At 42.3% G+C, this 14,827-nt stretch overlaps 1 protein-coding gene and 1 long non-coding RNA gene across 12 annotated transcripts in view; both read left to right on the top strand.

Moving 5' to 3' along the window:
- The window catches only part of LOC135907090 (Kv channel-interacting protein 4-like), a 431,449-nt gene extending 428,768 nt beyond the window's left edge, over positions 1-2,681 (top strand). For all 11 annotated transcript variants that reach the window (XM_070522693.1, XM_065438759.1, XM_065438758.1 and 8 more), the window contains one exon: positions 1,589-2,681. The gene's annotated coding sequence lies outside the window, so the exon portion shown is untranslated. The remainder of the gene's footprint in view (positions 1-1,588) is intronic.
- A 5,774-nt stretch (positions 2,682-8,455) lies between these two features.
- LOC135907105 (uncharacterized) lies at positions 8,456-13,715 on the top strand. The gene is made up of 3 exons (XR_010565895.2): positions 8,456-9,142; positions 9,903-10,016; positions 12,020-13,715. It is a non-coding gene; the product is annotated as an uncharacterized lncRNA (long non-coding RNA).
- Positions 13,716-14,827: the final 1,112 nt, after the last annotated feature.

Below are 14,827 nucleotides of genomic sequence, written 5' to 3'. Positions count from 1 at the left end.
TTCGTGTAAATTGTATGTCGCCTGTTGAACTCGGTCCAGTTGTTGGCATTACACAATAGAAATTGAACAATATTTCATCAATAAAAAAATTATTGTGTAGTTGTCAATAAAAATTTTCTTGAACTATCATGGTGCTGGCTCAATGAATGTTGTAATTTTGTGGAGTTTCTATGGAATCAATGATAGTACAACAGATCAACAATGGAAATTCAACAACCATTTTTGTAAGGGACCTTAATTCTACACAAGAAAAGCAGGGAGACACCTATAGAGAAAGGGGTCAGACAGGGAGACACAATTTCTCCAAAGCTATTTTCTGCGTGCTTAGAAGAATTCAAGCTATTAAAATGGGAAGGCTTAGGAGTAAAGATCGACGGCAAATATCTCAGCAACCTTCGGTTTGCCGATGACATTGTTCTATTCAACAACAATGCAGACGAGTTACAACAAATGATTGTAGACCTTAACAGAGACAGTGTAAGAGTGGGGTTGAATATTGTTATGCAGAAGATGAAGCTAATGATAAATAGCCGGGCAAAGGAACAAGAGATCAGGATGGCCAGTCGGCCACTAGAGACAGTGAAGGAGTACGTTTACCTAGGTCAATTAATCAGAGGGAACCCTGATCATGAGAAGGAAATTCACAGAAGAATAAAAATAGGTTGGATCGCATACGGCAGACATTGCCAGCTCCTGACTGGAAGCTTACAATTATTATTGAAAAGTAAAGTGTGCAATCAGTGCATTTTGCCAGTGCAATATGTCCAGTGCCAATGCATTTTCCAGTGCATTTCCAGTGCATTTTGCCAGTGTATATGGGGCAGAGACTTGAGACCAAGTTAAGGACCACGCAAAGAGCGATCGAGCGAAGATTGCTAGGCATAACGTTAAGTGAGAAAGAGAGTGGTTTGGATCAAATAGCGAACGGGTATAGACGATATTCTAATTGACATCAACAGGAAGAAATGTAGCGGGGCAGGTCATGTAATGCGCCGGTTAGATAACCGTTGGACCATTAGGGTTACAGAATGGGTACCAAGGGAAAGGAAACGCTATCGAGGACGACGAAACACTAGGTGGAGCGATGAAATTAGGAAATTCGCGGGCGCTAGTTGGAATCGGTTGGCGCAGGACAGGGGTAATTGGAGATCGCAGGGAGAGGCCTTCGTCCTGCAGTGGACATAAAACAGGCTGATGATGATGATGATGATGATGATGATGATGATGATGATGATGATGATGATGGAGGTGGCGGCGGTGGTGGGCCCGCCCCCAGAAAAAAAATCCTGGGTACGTGCCTGTCTCTTTCACACACTTGCTTGTAGCTGCATCAGTAATCCTGCATCGAAGCTAGCTATTTCTCCGCCTGAGCGTGTTGCAGTGTCATCAGCAGTAGAACAGATCGATGTCCCTTTCAGTGTAAGGCATGAAGCTTTTTTACGGGCTATAGGAGATGCAATGCCGCGAACCGTTACATTCTCTAGCGTGAAATTGCCGTGTCGTGAATTTTGAGCGCGTACAGAACAAAAAATCCCACTGTCAAAAGAAGGTTCTAACTAATGCATTTCTGTGTCTTCTTTTTTTTCAGTGGCAGAACCTGCATACAAGCAAAAGCACATGGAAAAAGTCCTACACATTCTCTGCCCTTACCTGCAAGTTCTTTCTTCCGCCTGGGCACTTTTGTGACAATTACTCCAGCCAGTGATGGCCGCTTTTTGCCACCATTCTCCATTGTTGGTAGAAGACAGAGCACCATGGCGCCTCTAGAGATACCAGTTCACATTTCTTCGGTATCTACAAATTCACCTATCTTGCTTCAGAAGCATTCTGTAGGACTAAGTGGTGCTTTCCGTAGATTTTTGCTATACTTTCATTTACGTTTTTCATCATGTAGATGATTGTGATTATGAAAAAAGGTCTCACGTGACCTCTTAGTACGACATCAGTGATAGGCATCACAAATTGCATTAAGATATCCACACACAAGACGCGAGTTACACATTCAGGAACTCATATACTTCGCTCACAATCTCTGTTGCCGCATTCAGTCTTTCCAGTATTTCACACAACAGTAATAGTGTTCTCTATTGAGGCCAACTCCAGGCATTGTACGTTAGAAGAACTAATTTTTTTAACTGTTGATCATGGCGTAACCTACACGTTGTGGGTCATCGCTGACAGAGGTAAGAAATATTTAAATCTGGAAAAGCATAACCCACTTACTGTAAATAATAACTTCAACCCACTTAGCTGGCATGCATTCTTTGTTCCCGCGTCATACCTTCCGGTCTTCACTTCAGTGCCAGAGCCTTTAAGAAGCTGCATCTCAAGTGCGTGAAATGTACCATATATGCTCAGAGGCGTGGGAAGCCAGGAAAAAAGGCGACTGTTGTTGTTGCGGGAAATCTAAGCTGTTCGACTGCGAGATCTTTACATTGTTCACGTTGACCGAAGACCCTGAGGCGGTGTTTTGTTGATAACAGGAAATAATGAAGTTTTTTTTTTACCACCAAGGCAAGCATAACAATCTGTACGTGCACGGCTACGGCCATACCTGACCTGGATCTCAATCCTGTAGACCCCAGTCTTGTGGGTCTTCGAACATCTGTTGTGTTGCATCTTATCACGTTACTAATAAACTGTTAATCCAATTTAAATAAAATCTTCACCAAAACAGAGAAGAGTACCCGTCTTTTTTTGTTGATGTGGTTGTTGGTACCCAAATGACTCATTTTATTTTTGTTTGGGGAGTGGATGAATTCAGTGTGTGAGTAGATTTGGATACCAGTAACACAAGAATAAATGACGTGGGTGTTTTTCACAACTACACACAACTACAACTTCACAATTACAAAAGTGTTTTATCACAACTAGGCTGAAGAGAATACGCAACGCACTATTTCAGCCTGCTAGTAATATCACGGACCACTACGGCGTCGTAAAACTTCAATACGTTTCCGAAAAAATGAAGGCGGTTTTTTTCGAGAGCTTCTAACATTTCACCTTCGTTCCACCACAGCGAATTTACAAGCAAAGCTGCACCGTCCTTGATGCAACCGACCATTGCTGATTCCTGCATAACAGTTATTATCTTAGCGTAGGCCATGGGCCCAATTTCGTTATCTGTGCAAACTAGAGGCATTAGCATGAACAAACTTGTGAATGTGAGAAATTGTTTTTCTATTATTCCCCTTTTTGCACACTTATTTGCTCAACTGTTGATGTAGCTTTATGTGCTTTGCGACACCTCATAATTTTGTGTCGTTCAATAGGTTAAGCGTAAACGAAAATTTCAGGTTATCAAAGACACCGTCGTATTTATCGAAGTAGCTTAAGGCCATAGAATAGTCACCAGGCAGGCTTTATGGTCGCAATGACGCACAAAAATAGTCTTTTTCTTCTCCTCTGCACTCTAGAACCATTGAGCACTCGCCCCATTATACCTACAAGGTCTGACACACAAAACAATTTTCAAGCCCAATTTAGAGGGAAGCTGAAACGGTTTTCAATTTCCATGAATTGCTGGGATTGGGAAGAACAGCCCTAATAATTTACGGTTCCGATTTTTTTTTCGTTTTGTTAATATAAGGGGCGGAAATCGCTTTCTAAATCACCCGCGCGGACACGCCCCCATCGCTTCCCGGAGCGCCGGGTGAGGTTGTTGCCAGAGGAGAGAACTGGCGAGAGCGACGTCACGGGCGGAGACCGAGCCAACCGAGCTGCGGACATGTGCTGGCATGCCTCTTTCCGTCCTGCGCTTTACTGAACGACGCTACGAGAGATCTGCCGCCGCCGCCACCGCTCACGTTTGTTTTGCGATTTTCGTAAACTGTTCTTTCCTTCTGTGCTGCGTGAGTGCCTACAGCCAAGGGCGCCCAACATGCCCTCGTTCTGTGCAGCATTCGGCTGCGTGAACACAGGCGGGCGAGACGATGTGGTTCAATTCAATTCAATTCAATTCAATTTTTATTTTTCCAGAAATAATAGGTCCTGGAAAGGGTCAAGAGCTAAAAGCTGTCTCGACAGCTTGACTAGGCCCATGACCCCCTTCTACAAGGCAGTATTGATGTACAGTAACAGGTAGTGTCCATGACATCAAGAAATGCGAAGAACAATGTATTATACAGTAACATAAGGATAATTAATTAACAAATCTACAGCATATGATTTCAAAATGTGTGTAATAACTTTACACACATTTGTTTCACAAATTCCCGAAGGAAAAGAAGCTTGCAGCGCAGTGCGGTGAGGAGAGATAAGTTCGTGCCGACGAAATCAACTGTGCTGTGCTCGGACCATTTCCGCGACAGTGACTATCATCGGAGCTTGACAACGATGCGGGCAATCGGTATTCCAGTTAAATCGGCGCGACTGAAGCCCGGTGTTGTTCCGTCTATATTCTCCTACAAGAGAATATACCATCCGTGTACTTATACGGCTGCTAACACGTTCTCTTAAAAAAAATTCTTTTCGGTATTTTTTAATTGCAGCCCGTCGCGGCAGCTTCACGTGCATGCTCGCGCGAGCAAACGCCGCTGGCACGCTGCGAAGCATAGACGGAAACGCGCGCAGTAATAAATTTTGGTAACCGGACTTCGTGCGTAGCTTCCACAGCGTTGCACCTGAGGTATGAAATGGAGTATAGGCTTGCCTAGTGACATTCGACGCACGGTGGCAGTTATCATGTTTACCACACGGCGGTGCTATAACTGCCTAATATCTTTACGTCAACACTAGCATACCGATTCTTGATCGAGCCACAATCGCAAAGTCGTCGAACCATAGTATGAATATTGCACATATAATGCCCCTGGCCATCTCGATCTGGATGTGTATGATAAGCAACTTCCATGACTGTACCTCGCAGCACTGCATGTGCGCGCTTTTAAACGCGGCACTTACGTTCGCGATCGTGTATCCACGCTCAGAAAACCACGGGACTTCAGACAAGCAGCGGCAAGGTACTTGACATCGCGGAATTGCACCCGTGTTTACAATCTAATGAGAAGTTAGTGCTTCGGCATTCTTCCAGCAGCATGTTCCCAGTGACACTTTAGCGCATTTTTTCACCCGTCATTGCAACGTGCAGCTACATGAAAAAAACAAAAACACACGTACTAGCTACCCTTATGAAAATGGATTTAGAGTTCCTTTAGAACTCCTAATGAGTTCCTATGGAGTCAAAAGGGACTCTATAGGAACTCGCGATCTATAGAGTCGTCTGCATAGAATCTCTATAAGAAGTCTATAGAAACCTTTCTATAGAAACAAGTCATTTCACACACAATAGATGTTCTATAGAGGGTGTATTGACGTCCTATGTACTGAATTCTATAAAGTAATTTTTATAGAATGTCTTTAAAACTTCTAACGCGACCTGTCTATAGAATGGCTCTCCATTCGTTCTCTATAAATGTTCTATAGAGATTGTATTGATATCATATGTACTAAATTCTATAAAATAATGTCTATAGAAAGTTTTTAACACTTCTAATGCGGCTTGTCTATAGACTGACTCTCCATTCACGCTCTATAAGCAGTCTATAGAGGGTTTATTGTCATCATATGTACAATATTCTATAAAATAATATCTATAGAAAGTTTTTAACACTTCTAATGCGACTTGTCTATAGACTGACTCTCCATTCACCCTCCATAAATGTTCTATAGAGGTCGTATTGACATTTTATGTACCAAATCCTATAGAAAAAATTTTATAGAACGTTTTCGGAAACGTTCTATAGAGGTCGTATTAACATCTTCTGTGCCAAATCCTACAGAAAAATGTTAATAGAACCTTTTCAGAACTTCTAATGCGGCCTGTCTATAGAATGGCTCTACATCCTCCATAAAAGTTCTATAGAGGTCGTGTTGACATCTTATGTACCAAATTCTATAGAAAAATTTATAGAACGTTTTCAGAACTTCTAATGCGGCCTGTCTCTAGACTGGCTCTCCATTCCCGTTCTAAAAGTGTGCCATCATATGGCATACGTACTGAGTTCTGTAAAGGAACGTTTATAGGAAATTAAACAAGCTAAAGTGCGGCCTGTCTAAGAACGGCTCTATATTTTCACTCTATAAACAGTACCCAGTATCCAGTGCATCGCCGGATTATGGGTCCAGTGCCGCGCGCTGGATGCATGGGGCGCTGGGCAAGCGCGGCGTACTGGGAGGCGCTGGTTACTGGTGCGAAAAACAGCTCTAGCGCGTTAAATACGTGGTGCCTGGACACCGTATGTATTTTTTTTAATACAGAGAGCAACAGATAGCGTTTTAGTACAATATAAATCGAAAAAATGAACATGTAAAAACAGAAGTGCTCTGATCAGGATTCGATCGTCGTACCTGCAGATCCCCAGCCCTGCTCATTACCGCTATGCCACGTCAGCATAGGGACATGGGCGGATAATTTAGCTTATCAAAATCGAGAAGCAGTTTTAGTTTCACAGAGAGAAGTCTTGCACAGACGTGGTAGATGCGCTATCGGCCAGCAACTAAAACTCACGCCTGTACCACAAAGAAAAATTTGCTCTCCATATTCAATAGTGTGCTCGGAAGTGCCATAACATCGACTGCGATTGGTATTTTAGCTTCGAAAAAAAGTCCTAAATGAACCACCGACCCGGGACGCTGCATGAATGGGCTGTTACTGCCGATTTCGATAGCCGTTTCTTGTTCTTCACGCGAGGGGTATGCAATGTTTTCTTAGTTCAGTGATGCCTTTCAGTCTACACGTCTGTCTAGCCATATATATTCGTCAGAGAAACGCAGGCTAGTGCTGGGAGCCTTCGGTGACAGCACATATACCTGCGTTTATGATGCGTCACATCGGCGCTCCTCACTTCTTGTGCTGGCACTGTAGACATGAAAAAATTGTTTATTTAAAAGCACCGATGCGAAATCTGAAATATAAAGTAATTTATCCTTTTTAGACTTCTTGATTCTTGAGGTTAGACGCGCCGATAGCGTGCAGACGGACTCGGCGGATACGCTATGCCTAAGCTTCGATGGGGACTGATCTCGGCGCGGGTAGCTGGCGAAAGCTAAAATGTGTGTATTTGAGCCTCAGAACTCTTTTTAGTACAATAGGGAAAGTGGAAGCGCACGAATCGCCTCAGCCTTGTTATCGGTGCGATAATATCAAGCAGCGGTAGGCTTCGAACTCGGGGTCCGTACGAGCGTGTCTGAACGACTTCTGGATTTCATGTCCACTCCACAACACTGCGACAATGGCGATAACTCCCAGTCATACGTTACGTGCGAACTACTAAAAAAGCGGCGTCCTCCGTCTTTGCGTGGTTTCGTTAAAGAATTTAGCTGTCCGCCCTGTCACAAGGCAAAATGCAAAAAACGAAAGTGATTTTCAGTGTCACACGTGCAGGAATAAACAAGGCAGCTCACGCACCTTTATTCCATGCTGCGACACGAAATAGTTCTATGACCCTAAGATATAGCGTTATTTAGGACAAGAGACTAGTATCAAGCCATGAAATTGTATAAAGCATTTAGTATTCAGCAGCGCTCGTCCTTGCGTGCTGGAGCCAGCGCGGCACAAACACAACCAGCGCCGTTTCCAATGCGAGCGTCTCTTCCAGTGTGACCCAGCTCTTATCCAGCGTTCTCACTGGTCTCGAGTGAGTCCCAGCGAGCGCCAGCGTACCCAGTGCGATCCAGTGCTTAAAAAAAAAGAAAGAAAAAGAAAAAAGAAAAACGCGCTGGTTTCACACTGGAAGGCACTGGAAGACGCTGGTTCTTGCAATCGGCATTTCAGAGGTTTTTTACTATCAAGTAAGAGCATCGTTAAAAAGACACTCATTGACCAAGGCAAACATCACACTAATCGAAATTAGGGAAACCAAAGAAATATAACGGAAGCGCGCATTGTGGTTTATATCGCATATGCAGGTAAATCACAAAGATGTATACCAAGAAACACAAAGCAAAACTGCGCCTTAGCAATCGCGTCATATCTATTTGCTGGCATGCAGTGACTGCAGCACTTGGGGCGGAAACAGATCGTACGCCGCCGCACATTTCTGGCACATACCACTCAAATGCGACAAATGCACGCTGCAGAAACGATTTTTTTTTCAAGGAATCTTGAACAGTCACAGACCACATGAGCGCGATCCGCGCATGATAAGCGCATCGCCACGAAAGCAAGATAGGGAACACATAAGCGTAACCTGTACCTCACGGGTAAAATTAAACATGACGGACACAAGCGCACGGAAACATCACACACTGCACACGAGTACCTCCGAGGTTGTGTCGACAATTTCTGGGCTACATGAAGTTACTTCAATGAGAAACGGAAGTGAGGGCGCAGGCACTGCAGGTAACGGCTGCGCATAAAGTCAGTTAGGGTTTTAAGGCCAGTGACCGAGGTTGAAATCGTTAAAATCACACCACAGCGATAGCTTACACAGGGTAAATTGTCGAGATCTTGAAGGCCATGCTTTTTGCTGACTACATGTGGCATAAGCGATTCAAAAGCAAGAATACTGCATGTAATTTATTTCTGCCCTAAACTATAGCACACAATATGAGCATGTCAATGTTTCTTCTTGTCTAGCAACATATGTATGTAGTTCGGCTCAAAGGCCGGCTCAAAACGGCACAAAACCTGCTGTAGTGGGTATTATTGTAGGAATCACGGAGGCCACAGCAGCCGCACTATTATACAGACGGCGCTGGCGGCGCCGGTATTTTCGTATTCAACGCGACAGGTAGAATACGAAGCTACGGCGTGTTGTTATTGCTCCGTCTTCAACGGTTGTCGTGCGAGCTGCGTCGATGTGTTTGTTTGATCGTGTGTTATTAGGTTTGCTGTAATGAAATGAGACGTAGTTCGCGAGCACGAAAGTGCCAGAAGATGGCTTGAGTCTCGCTGTAAGCACGCCGTATGCGTGGCGCGCCAGCTAAATGTGGACCAACGATTTTCATGCCATGGAGTGCGTTCCCTTTGTCTCCGCTTGTGTTCGTGGAAAGTTTGGTGGACGGCGCAAAGAAGTAATGCGTATTATTAGCGCGCCTCAGCTCGTCCACTACCCAGTGGCTTGTTTGCTGCAAGTAACATCGCAGACACATTACTGGAAACTTGGAGAGTGCCTTTCGACCTCGTCGTACTGTTGAAACGGTAAGCAATCGTGCTCGCCAACTACACGTGCGTTCATCCGTGTTGTGTGTGCTTCCCGTGTGTGTATAGAGTGCCTTGCGAACGTAGTAAGTGGAAAACCCACGACAACAGTGAACCCTGTGCTGATACTTGCTACGCGCTGGTTGTAAGAATTGTGTACGCAACTGTATTGCCACAGTGCGGAATTGATAATCCTGATAAGCGTTTGCTTCCCCTGAGAAAAGTTTCGGAAATCGTGTTCGCCTTGTGCAGTTGTGCGTGAGCTCCCGCTTGTCTGCTAAAGTTGCATAGTAACGACCCGTCTACCTCTTCATTGATTCTTTCTTCAATGACGTTTCCTCACTTATAAATGCTTCGACGTTGTGCACAATCTCTGCTTACGAGGTTTTTGGCTAACGAACAGTTACAAGAAAAAAACGTAAGCCAATCACAGCTTGCTACTAGTACAGCTTTATTTCCAAGGCAAGATGTGTTGACATAACTGACTTAACTAAGCATGACAGGGGAACGTTGCCTATACCAAGTAATGGAAAAAAAACATTAAGTTTAGATTGTAAGGTGCTGCTGCGGTGCGTCCAAAACTTTATTTGATGTAGAGGTCCGCATTGTCATGACATTCGATGATTTCGAGCATTTGCTCTCTTTCCACATTAGTGCAGACATTGTTTTCGTGACTCTTTTAGGTGCTGATTGCATGTTTTCACGATATCACAGCTTTATTGTGCCACTGCTATAAGCTAACATAGAATTGATTTTGTAGTGGCGAGGCCGTGACCCACAACATAAACTACAAGATCGAGGAGCCCCAAGAAATGCAGACCCTGTGGATATATGGCTGCAGCAGCATGGCGTGTGATCTGGATGGTCATGACAGGTGTGTATGAAATGTACGTGTTCCAAAAAGGGGGCTTGGTGTCATTCATGGTGAAGTTTGTCGACACATTACTGAATGCAGCATACTAAAGAGACTAAATATTTATGCAACCTTATTGAACTTGCTACCTATTAGTGTGCATAGCCATTATGCCCACATGATTGTGTTCTGTATAAAACTATACCCAACCATTCCTAATTTTTAGTATTTCTTTTGCGTAAGTTGCTTACCTGCAAGTTACATATATTTTTTGCTTTGTACATAGTGTATTTATGACTTTTTATTGGGGTTTTATTCTTTGAAAACTATTTCCTATGCTGTACCCCTATTTGCATAATTTTTTTCTGTTTGTGCTAGAATCTCGTGCAGTTTTCTGTGCATGTAGGAATTCGAAGGGTAGTGGACTAAATATGTCACAGGTCTAAGCACGTAGTGTGCACATCTTTGTTTATCATTGATATCTTTACAGTTACTTCTCTGTTCCCATAGTAACAGCCACTGCAAAATACACATTTGGTGAGCTTTAATTTCTTGAAAATTAATATGAAGGTCAGTATTTACTAAGCTGCATTTACTTCTGTAGTACATAGGCACAGACTGATATGGATACCTTGTGACCTACACAGGATGCCTTTTTTGTTTGTTGCATTAAATATGGGGGCTCACCCACATCTCTTACTATATATGTGGTATGCCTCATCGATTTCACTTGTCAGTTTTTACGGTGGATGAAAACAGATGAACGATTGTAATCCAACATGAAGCCCCGTTGTGGAAATGTACGGCCAACTTGGATGACCATACTGGTCTTTTAAATGAAATATGGTGATGTCTTATACACATGAGGAGATACCGGCCAGTTTGCCCTATGTACGCTTGACCACATGTGAAAGGGATACAGTGCACTCACTGCCTGTGACACAAGACAAATTTGGTGGTATCTTTCACCGAGCAAGCCTCCCTTGCCTGCTTGCCTTTCTCAATTCTCTTGCACACTGCTGTGCATATGGCACCCTGACAAGAAAGGCTTGCTTAGATACCACTAAATTTGTCTTGTCTGTCAGGGGTAGTGTAGTCTATTCTTGTGATCATGTGTATATTTGGTCAAATGTACATGCAACAGATTGGCCGGTGCCTCAACACGTACCTAAGACAGCACCATAATTCACTCCCCGGATCAGTATGTTCGTCCCACTTGACCATGCACTGATGGGACTGGGGCTGCGCACCAGATTTAGACTGTTCATCTGTTTTGTTCAGCTGCGGCAACCAATTGACCAACAACATCGCTGAGGAATGCCACATAAAAAGACTGGGTCACAATCTGTTTACTGAATTGTCCGCAACCTTCGTAGTAACAAATTTGTTTGTTGCAACTAGTTTTAGGCACGTTATTTCTTGTTAAATTTTCTGCTTGACCTGTAGAGCAGTTATGCAATCAGTTTTCAAAGTTACTTGCATAGTACATACCAACTATGGCTAATAGCGGATGGACTATTAATTTTGTCTACCGCTCAGCAATAGAAGCCAGTAGGTCATTCCCGTCTTTTCAAAAAAACATTTTTCTATGCATAGTGTGACATCTGTATAGGACTCTTAGCTCATGGGTGTTCCTGCTTGCTTATGTTATCAATGGGAATGTGTTGTCATTGCAAGATGAGATTAATGTGTGACTAGGCTGTTGTCGTTCGGAGACGCTTTTGTCATCAGCAATGATATTCTACTGCCAGGCACATTGGCCCAGTGCTGATGTCACCGAATCTTGGGAAAGTAAAAATATTCTCAAAAGTGATTCTCAAAAGAACTGCCACTGTTTGGCAGAGTGGTGGGGAGGTGGGGCGTTCTGCCACCTTTCTGTTATAATTTTTTTCTGAAATACTGAAATGCAACTTAGCATAATGCTACAACTATATAGATATTTGTGGCATGTTTGTGCCTGCTAATACATTATGACTGAATGTTCATTACACCTTTTGAAAATTAATTTCAATTTTATTTTCCAGGCTCCACCGTCGCCGTTACTAGACGGACCAAATGAGGCCAAAAACTAGCCTTTCCTCGCTCCATTCCTGGGAAGTGAAATAGCAGGTGGTCATGTAAGAATGAACTTGCAACCATGTGGGCAGTAGCCAAAGCTCCCTACAGTTCATGCTGGTGGTGGAATGATAAGACAAACCGCAATATTTATTTGTTTACTTATTCACTTAATATTTATTTATTCATATCTCATGAATACTGTGCAGTTTTTTTAGCAAGGAGTCAGGTAAAATAAAGAAATATTGTTGCATCAAAGCAAACGTTATTTGAAAAAGCATAATTCACGTAGCACGAATTCATGGAAACTGTAAATTTTGAAGAAACAGAGCAGTAAGGTTAACAAATCTTATATAACAAAAAATGAGATCACATTTCTGTTGGACCTAATACCATAATTTAATCTGTCAAATTAGAGATACCATATGCTGCTCTAATATACAATCACTAATTTATGAGTAGATGCGCGAAACTCTCAAACGTTGCAACAATTTCATGCAAGCTGTAAATTCATATATACAGTTTGTTGACTTTAGACATAGCAGATGGAGTCTGCAGAACTATGATATCTCTTTCTGGCACAGAGACGGGGATTAGTAAGCTTCGTGGTGTTATTTTTCTTAAACCTGCCAAATAGTTCTTCCTGCAACAGGTAGAATTCTCAAATGCCGCAAACTTAATTCAAATTAGTGCTGTGGTTGTCTCAATAGCATTTCTGTATTTTGGATGTATTTGAGTAGGAAAATTCACAGAATTAACGAACTTGTGCTAGCTCTTTTTTTTTATTTACAGTTGCAAACTAAATCCTTTTCCTTCAAATTTTGCTATTTTCAGCAAATTTTAATAAAAATTGATGGTGTTAATGTAAAAACTATAATTTAAACATTTTTAAATGTATCAAACCTCATCAAATTTGGTTGCATAGTTGCCAAGAAAAACGATTTTACTGTTCATGTGCATTACATAGGAGCTTCTGAGCTAGATCTCTTTTTTAGTCATTGCGTGTGTCGGTCTGGTTTGTATTTCTCACCCTAATTAGAATATTGGCTCTGATCTCAAAATTGTTTCCCTTACAACGAAATACAAGCTTTTAAACTTTTTACGATATATGCTGTACTGCTCTATGATAACCCCTGTTTGCCACATTTTTTCAGGGCCTACCAGTGCTAATTTTACACATAAACATAGACTAAAATGCTGTGTGGTTTCGGTATATGGTGTACTTATCTGTGAAAGCCATTATTTGCCACATTTTTGCAGCGACTGCCAGTGTTATTTTTGCTCAGACTAAAATGCTGTGTCGTTTCGTCAGGCTGACACAACATTGCAGTGCACATTCATATCAGTCTATTTTCAGGCTTTAGTATCCAAACATTTAATGTGCACTGCTGGAACAGGCACTCCTTTTGCAGTTTTAATGGTATGGTTTCTTGTCCTAGTCAAGCCTGTTATTGCGAGGTGTCAACTGTAATCAAGTCTGCCACTGATTCTTTTACCTCATGTTTCGTGTGTTTGCACCACCAGCTTGACCTGAGAAGCATGTTGGCAGCTACAGTTTGTGTGTTGCAAGTTCTAGTCTGAAGTGTGTATGTCACATATATGAAGCATGTATCTAGTCTGAAGTGCAATAAACATTTCAAACTGAATACTTTGTGGTTGTAGCACCAATTATTTTGCCACTGCATTTACTGTAGTCCTTATTGCCTACAGTAGAACTTTGGTAAATTGCAAGTACTTTACACACATCGGCCTAGCTTTTAGAGGCATTTGCTTGTAGCGACTTGAAAGCAACTGCATAGAAATATTCTATAGAATTTTTGTCTTTAGCATCTCTAAAGCAACGCGATAGAAATATTCTATAGAAATTTGCCTTTAGCATCTCTAAAGCAACTCGATAGAAATATTCTATAGAAATTTGCCTTTAGCATCTCTAAAGAAACTCGATAGAAATATTCTATAGAAATTTGTCTTTAGCATCTCTAAAGGAACTCGATAGAAATATTCTATAGAAATTTGTCTGTAGCATCTCTAAAGCAACTCGATAGAAATATTCTATAGAAATTTGCCTTTAGCATCTCTAAAGAAACTCGATAGAAATATTCTATAGAAATTTGTCTTTAGCATCTCTAAAGGAACTCGATAGAAATATTCTATAGAAATTTGTCTTTAGCATCTCTAAAGCAACTCGATAGAAATATTCTATAGAAATTTGTCTTTAGCATCTCTAAAGCAACTCGATAGAAATGTTCTATAGAAATGTGTCTTTAGAGTTCCTATAAGAATGCGGTGGCCAAATAACTTTTGAAACTCTATAGGAAAATTCTATAGGCAATCAAAATAAACACAATAGAGTTCTATAGAGAGAGTTCAAAAGACTTTCTAAAAAACACATTAAAAATTTTTGTAAGGGTAAGATTTCCAGCGCGCGAGAAGGCGCACACATGGCTTTCGCTGTTGGCACACTCAACATCGTCGTTGCCGCCGTTGCCGCCATCGTTTTCCGTATCGGCTGTGGTTTCAAACATGTACCGGGAAAATACAAGCTGTCGGAGACAGCGAGAACGTTCCATCTTACAACTCAGCTATGAAGCCATAACAGCAGAACCGCGTGCTACTAGAGAGAAAGGAATGGTGCTACGCTCTGAAACGGAGACATGCGGTGGCGCTGACCGGCGACTACCGCCTACGACGTCACAGCGGCCCCGACCAATCACGGGCAACAGCGGCGTTCGCGCGATGCCCTGAGGCGCTGGTGCGCGTTTTCTTGAAAAAACAGC

The sequence above is a fragment of the Dermacentor albipictus genome, chromosome 7 (assembly GCF_038994185.2).
Source record: "Dermacentor albipictus isolate Rhodes 1998 colony chromosome 7, USDA_Dalb.pri_finalv2, whole genome shotgun sequence".
Taxonomy (NCBI): Eukaryota; Metazoa; Arthropoda; class Arachnida; order Ixodida; family Ixodidae; genus Dermacentor; species Dermacentor albipictus.
Note: the sequence above shows the minus strand (reverse complement) of the source record. Positions and strands in the feature narration are given on the sequence as shown.